Consider the following 6,677-nt stretch of genomic DNA (forward strand, 5'->3'; position numbering starts at 1 on the left):
GAATTCACAGCGGCCTGCAGCTTCTTCCAAAGGCTCTGTGAATGTTTTTGGTTTTCCTGGTACACTCCCGTAATGTGGTTCCCAGAGTGAAAGTCCGCGCTGTGAGTCTCCACCTGCTGTCCTCTGTCCTAGTGGGAGGTGCTCATCAGACCTGTTTCCTATCTGCCATCACCCGTCAGAACCTGGCTGAGGCACTGGTCTGGGGTGGGGCCCACACGGTGGGAGGAGGCCCTGCTTTACAGTGTCCCAGTGGGAGGGAGTCATGGTCCTTTATACGAGAAGCTCCTTCCCTTTCCCACTGCACAGTAACCCGGGAGCACTCACACAACCTCCTAGGAGCTGCTGGTCTCCAGGTTCTGAGACACATGGCCCCACAGCAGTGGTGTTTACAGGACACACTGCAGCCCCCAGCACTGTCCTGAGCCCCCCACAAAGCTGAGATGGGTTTTTCTCCTCCTGCCCGTCCCACCAGAGTCGAGGCCAACAAGTCCCTGCTGATGCCCAACTGCCTGTGCCCCGTCTCCACTCCCGTAACCCCGGACAGGGTCTCGTTGGCACAGGTAAGTTATGGCCGCCGGGCACTGGGCCCCGAGGACAGAGCCCTGTGCAGAATGTGTGGTCTGAGGTCCCCCCAGGCTGAGGTTAGGGCAGCATTCAGAATGGAGGCACTCTGTGTCCAAGGGTGCTACCCACATGGGAATGATGGTGGGTGGAGCACAGAAGAGAGATCCAGTGAGAGGCAGGAACGCTTCCCAGCTGAGCGTGAGAGAGACAGACAGGTGCCAAAGCGGGAGCCCCTAGCACTGGAGTGCGCTGATCAGGCTGTGGTAACACAGAGCCCAGGGCAGGCTCTAAAGGACCCAGAACACGCAGCTTGGGACAGTTCTGTGATAAAGGATGGAGAGAAATTGTTAGCTGTGGCAGAATCAATGTGCCATATTTTAAAAATAAATGCTGAGGAAGGACTGTGTGTAGGAGGCAGATGGGAGTAGAGATGTGTCCGTTACCTCGTTGAAGACCCTGTCTCCACACACAACACACTCTAAGATGCTGGGTGTTGGGATGTCGGCCTATGAATTTGGAGGACACAGTTCAGCCCGTAATACAAGCATGGGGAGGAAGGGGGCTGTGCCATCACTTAAATCCTATCTTGAGATCCAGCCATCCTTGAAGGAGCGTTACCCAGAACTGACTAGCAACGAGCTTGAATTTTAAGTTTAATGTCGACAGTGTCGTTTTTCATCCTATGAATTTTGCTTCATTTCCCCACAGGAGCAGAGGGTGCCCTGAGTCCGTCTTCATGTGGGTACGTTTGTGAGCTTCCTGGGAATGTTCTGTCTGTCACATAGTTGTACACGTGTCTTAAATTACTTAAGGAAATATGTCATCTATTTAACATGTTCACATAAACCGATGACATAATGGAAAATAAAAAGGTTTCACTTAACGTTTGTAGGTATTCATGTAGCTCATCGCACTTATTTTACTTGGAAACGTTATAGAATTCTTCATAACTAGCATCTGAATTCACGAGCAAAAATAAGGCCAAGCATAGTTATTTTCTAAGACTTCCTTTCAACACGTGCACTGTGTGAGTCTGAATGGTTTTTAATGTTTCTCATAGTGTTTTGTCGAGAGTCAGGTCTTATCATTTCACCTGTAAATTGTCCCTGATGCCAGGTCTGCCCCAACACTGCACAAATCCAGCTCAACTGCCTGTGACTTCTCTCCCCTCCAAACTACGAAAGCTGCCTGACCCAGTTTTAAGCACACATTTTTAAGGGTTCCCTGTTCCACAATGAAATAAAGTTGTGTGCAGCGTAACAAGGACGTACTCTTTCCAGAGAACCTCAAGTACAGGATGCGCTTCTCACAGAAGGTGGAGTGACAGGAAACCTACTCACGCATGACGGTGAGTCGGTTGTTTACTCCTTGTTTACCCTTTCGTTTTTCTTTCCATAACATGAACACATATTAACTCTACATTTTACAAAGCAACTTTGTACAACACTTCCCAGGGTTTCAGGGATGTTGCATTCCTACCCTCTGCAGTAAGTTTCATCTAGAACCATTTAATACAATCTCAAATAAAACGAAATGGAAAAGTAAGTCCTTGACTCAAACCACCCCAGGTGCGCAGACACAGGGACGCCCACCACACATATGTACACACACTGTCTCACAGAGTCACACGCATAGTCACACACGCATGCACACACTCTCTCACACTGGCACAGCCTCCCTCCTGCCCTCCATCACGTCCTGGTCCCACCCAGCCTGCCATACTTCCCCCATCACTTCAGGGAGTCCCCGATGGTCCCACAGGGGAAGCACCTGCCCCAGCCTGCATGGAATGGCCCTGTCCTCCACTCTGGGTGCCCAGCAGCTGCAGCTGTCCTGGCTCAGGACCTCTGGGGTCTCTGCCACCATCCCAGTAGGTCATGCTGCTGAGGGCGACTAGACAACCAAACCGGGCAGGTCCCAGTGGACATAAGCCCAGAGACAGAGCAAACATTATTTGAAGAGGGTGTGTGAGGGAGGCTCCTCGTGCTGGAGAGAAGAAGCACCCACACCCTATGACTCAGAGCTGCCTGGGGTTCCTCTGGAGGCCCCTGGGACCCCAGACTGCTGAGGGCACCACATGGCTCCCAGGTCTCCCCCTCACAGATCAGTGCTCCCAGTTGGCTTCATCCTCCCAACCCAGCTGCCCTGGATCGGGGAGCAGCATTTATTTATTTATTTATTTTCTTGAGACAGAATCTTACTCTGTCATCCAGGCTGCAGTGCAGTGGCATGATCTCGGCCCACTACAGCCTTTGCCACTTGGATTCTAGCAATCCTCCCGCCTCAGCCTCCCAAGTAGCTGGGACCACAGGCTCATGCCACCATGCTGTGGTTTCACCATGTTGCCCAGGCTGGTCTCGAGCTCCTAGGCTCAAGTAATTTGCCTGCCTCAGCCTCCTGAAGTGCTGAGACTACACCTGTGAGCCACCGTGTCTGGCCGTGTTTAGATGGGGGAGAATTCGATACCTAACTTATGCTTAGAACCTACAACGTTGTCACATGCTGCTTGTGTCAGTTTGAATACAATAGTACATAAGTTAAAAATATTCTGCAGCCCCCTTTCTGAGTACCACCTCCAAATGCCATTTTAATAACAGAGGGTGAATACAGCATACACAATTACATTCACTCACACAGAGAGGTTAACGTGCACCACGTGAACTATTCTGCAGCCTCCTTTCTGGCTTCTTCCACAGGACGGCAGGGGTCACGCTCCTGACGCTTCATGCAGATGTGCTTTCCTCTCGTCGGGAGCTTCATCCTCTTCCATGATGTACATGTACCGTGGCTTAGTCAGCCATTGTTCAGCAAGGGATATTCAGTTTACGACCAACTTTAGGTTTGCAAACAACGTGGCAAAAAGCGCCTTTGTGCCTGTGCAGTCAGGTACTGACAACATTGTTCTGCTTCTGTACAACGTTCGAAAGGCAAAGGGCATTTGCGTTTTAATTCTTCTTAGTTTCTTTTTGCTTACTTTACCAAAAGCTTGGAACAGTGAAAGTTTCCTTCAGTTTCCTCACTCTTTTCAGCACCAGATATTAACAGGCTATTTTTAGTTTTGTCCACATAACACATTAATTGTTTCAATGTGCATTTTCCTTATTACTGATGAGACTGGACATAATGCCATTTTTTTTTTTTTTACCATTTCACAGTTCTTCTTGTGTGAATTGGCTTTTCAGATTTTGTGCACTTTTAAAAAGTGGTGTTTGATTATCAATATTAAGCGGTCTTTGCACATTGGGGATAAGGATTCTCTGATCTGTGTGTTTCAAACACTTCTTTCAGTCTGTCTTTTAAAAGTGTGTGTTTATCATGTCTTTTGCAATGTGAAGGTCATACATTTTTCTGAAGTCGAAGTTGTCAAATGTCCCTGTCTTGCTTTAAAAAGTCTTTTCACTCCAGGGTTATAAAAAAATCATCAAAACTCTTTGTTGATGTTTTCATAATTTTTCTCTTTCGGTTTTCCTTATACTTTGATTTTCAAGCCATCTTGAACATACTTTTGCATACAATAAGAGAGCTAACATTACTTTATCTTGAAGGCTTAACTAACGGTCACTGCCTCATTTATGAAATAATACACCCTTCCCCATCTAATGCAAAGCCCCCCTTTTCTAGTGCTTCCCATGAGCACTGGACTCAGATCTGTTTCTACACATTTATTTCCGTCTTGTTGGTCCCGCCAGCAGCATCCAGAGTGCTTTCCATGTGCGTGGCATGCCAGGTGGTGTCTGCTGTGGAATACACCTCTGAGCACTCACACGGCCTCCCAGGAGCTGCGTTCCCGGGCTCCTACTGACACGGTAATGGTGCTTGTCCAGCACTCTGCGGCCCTCAGTGGCCTGTTGTGAGCTCCTCCCCAAAGCAAGACCCCGCTTTGCTGGCACGTGTCTTTCCTTTCTCCTGCGCTTCCAGCAGAGAGGGTCAGGAGGAGCTCCTGTCTCCCTCCCAGGGCTTGAGCCTGAGCCCTGCCGCTGTTGGTATCTGGAAAGGACCTGGTCGCCTGGGGTATGCCAGAAGCCGCTGGCCTCTTCCCTGCAGGGAGCACCAGTGTTCCTGCACAGTGGGGTTACAAGGTGTTCCCAGTTGCTTATTTGACTAATTGTGAGTACGCATAGGTGTTTCAGTCTGTTCAGCCTTCTTCAACAGAAATACCACACGCTTAGGCCCGTCTTTGACCATCACTTACACACACACACACACACACACACACCATCTTTAATCCCCACCTGTCTCCTATGTGCACAATTTTCCCAACATTTTATTAAAATTTCAAACATAAACAAGACTGGAAAGGGCTTTACAGACAAAAATAAAAACCCTCAACTCTAGGACTTAGGCCACAGGTATTTATTTCTCACCATTCCAGAGCCTGGGAGGTCCAAGGTCAAGGTGCCGGCAGACTCGGTATCTGGTGAGGGCCACTTCCTGGTTCCCGGACGGCCTCCTCTGGTTGTCCTCACAGGGCACGGCGTTGAGAGTGAGATCAGACTCGTGTGCCTGTTCTCATAGAGGCAGTCACAAATCCTGCCATCAGGACCCCACGCTCAGGAGCTGACACCAAAGGCTCTGCTTTAGGACATGCCACCCTGGGGTGAGGACTGGAGCATGTGAATCTGGGGGACACAGACACTGCGTCTACGGGAAGGGTCCTGAAGGGTCCTTTCGTGCCACCAGCAACAAAGGTGGGTGTGGTACAAGAAAACATCAGGGACTGAAAATATTTCCAACTGTGAAGCGTGTGTGTGTGTGTGTGTGTGTGTGTAAGAGAGAGACAGAAGCAGACACAATGCAAAATCAGGTCTGCTGTGGCAGAAGTGCTGTGTGTGTTTCGGTGAGGTGTGTGGATGTCTGCAAAGCAGCCGACTGCAGAGCAATGGGGTGACAGTCCTGTGACGGGGCAGGGGAGAGTCCTGCGATGGGGCGGTGGACAGCCCTGCGTCGGGGGGGGACAGTCCTGTGACGGGGCGGGGGAGAGTCCTGCGATGGGGCGGGGGACAGCCCTGCCTCGGGGGGCAGAGGGGACAGTCCTGTGACAGGGCGGGGGAGAGTCCTGCGACAGGGCCGGGGAGAGTCCTGCGATGGGGCGGTGGACAGCCCTGCGTCGGGGGGGGACAGTCCTGTGACGGGGCGGGGGAGAGTCCTGCGATGGGGCGGGGGACAAACAGTAGCCCTGGCAGCATGCAGGTGCTGGATTTAGGGTTTGGTTTTTTCTCTGTAAAGCCCCTTCCGGTCTTGTTTATGTTTGAAATTTAAGAAAATGTTGGGAAAACTGCATGTAGGAGACAGGTGGGGATTAAAGATGGTGTGTGTGCATGCGTGTGTGTGTGCGTGTGCGTGTGTGTGTGCGCGTGCGCGTGTGTGTGTATGTAACTGATGGTAAAACATGGAGCATGTGAGTGTGTTGGGGACACATGCAGACGTCCAAGGGGAACTGAGTGAGGGGGCCTGCAGGTGAGGCTCAGCCGGGAGCACTGAGGACACAGCACATACGTGTGGGCAGGTCTGGACCCACACCCAGAGGGCAGCTCAGGCAGAGAGGAGCTTGGAGAGGAGAGGAGGGAAGGTGCGGCTACCATAGAACTGTGTCTCTGCACCAAGAGCTGAGCACACATACACCCAGCAAAGGGCATAAGGCTAAGGGTGCAGGTCCTGGCAGGTATCCTGGGTGTTCCCTCCCAAAAGGCTGCGCAGCAAGAGGAGGCGCTGCACAGCTTGACCCCCTCCTGTCCCCATTGGGCAGCAGTGCCCAGTTTTCCTTCTGTGGCACCAGAGATTCAGAAAGACTCACCCGAAGATCTAGGCTTTATCTTTTGCTCCACTTGGGAGAGCCCCATTCTGGCCATGGAAGGTCACACCCCGGCCCTTGACCCCAGTGGCCACAGTCACTGAGAGTCTGATGGGGACTGGCCTGCACCCCAGACCAAGCCTGTGAGGCTCCATCTGTGTCTGATCTGCTGCTCTGATATGTCCCAGAGGCCTCCCAGGCCTACCTCTCTCACTCTTCACAGGAATCCAAAGCCCGCAGCTCTTAGCAGAGTGATTAGAAACTACCTGGCAGCATAACTTGCATTTAGACTTGGGGGCCAGTCAGACCTGGGTTCTGGGCT

The 6,677-nt window shown here is 51.1% G+C and overlaps 1 long non-coding RNA gene across 1 annotated transcript; it reads left to right on the forward strand.

The window, feature by feature from the left end:
* The first annotated feature begins 423 nt into the window (after positions 1 to 423).
* On the forward strand, positions 424 to 3,993 carry LOC103791701 (uncharacterized). Its single transcript, XR_013532375.1, has 4 exons — positions 424 to 560; positions 1,273 to 1,306; positions 1,845 to 1,912; positions 3,261 to 3,993. It is a non-coding gene; the product is annotated as an uncharacterized LOC103791701 (long non-coding RNA).
* Positions 3,994 to 6,677: the final 2,684 nt, after the last annotated feature.

The sequence above is a fragment of the Callithrix jacchus genome, chromosome 2, assembly GCF_049354715.1.
Source record: "Callithrix jacchus isolate 240 chromosome 2, calJac240_pri, whole genome shotgun sequence".
Classification (NCBI taxonomy): Eukaryota; Metazoa; Chordata; class Mammalia; order Primates; family Cebidae; genus Callithrix; species Callithrix jacchus.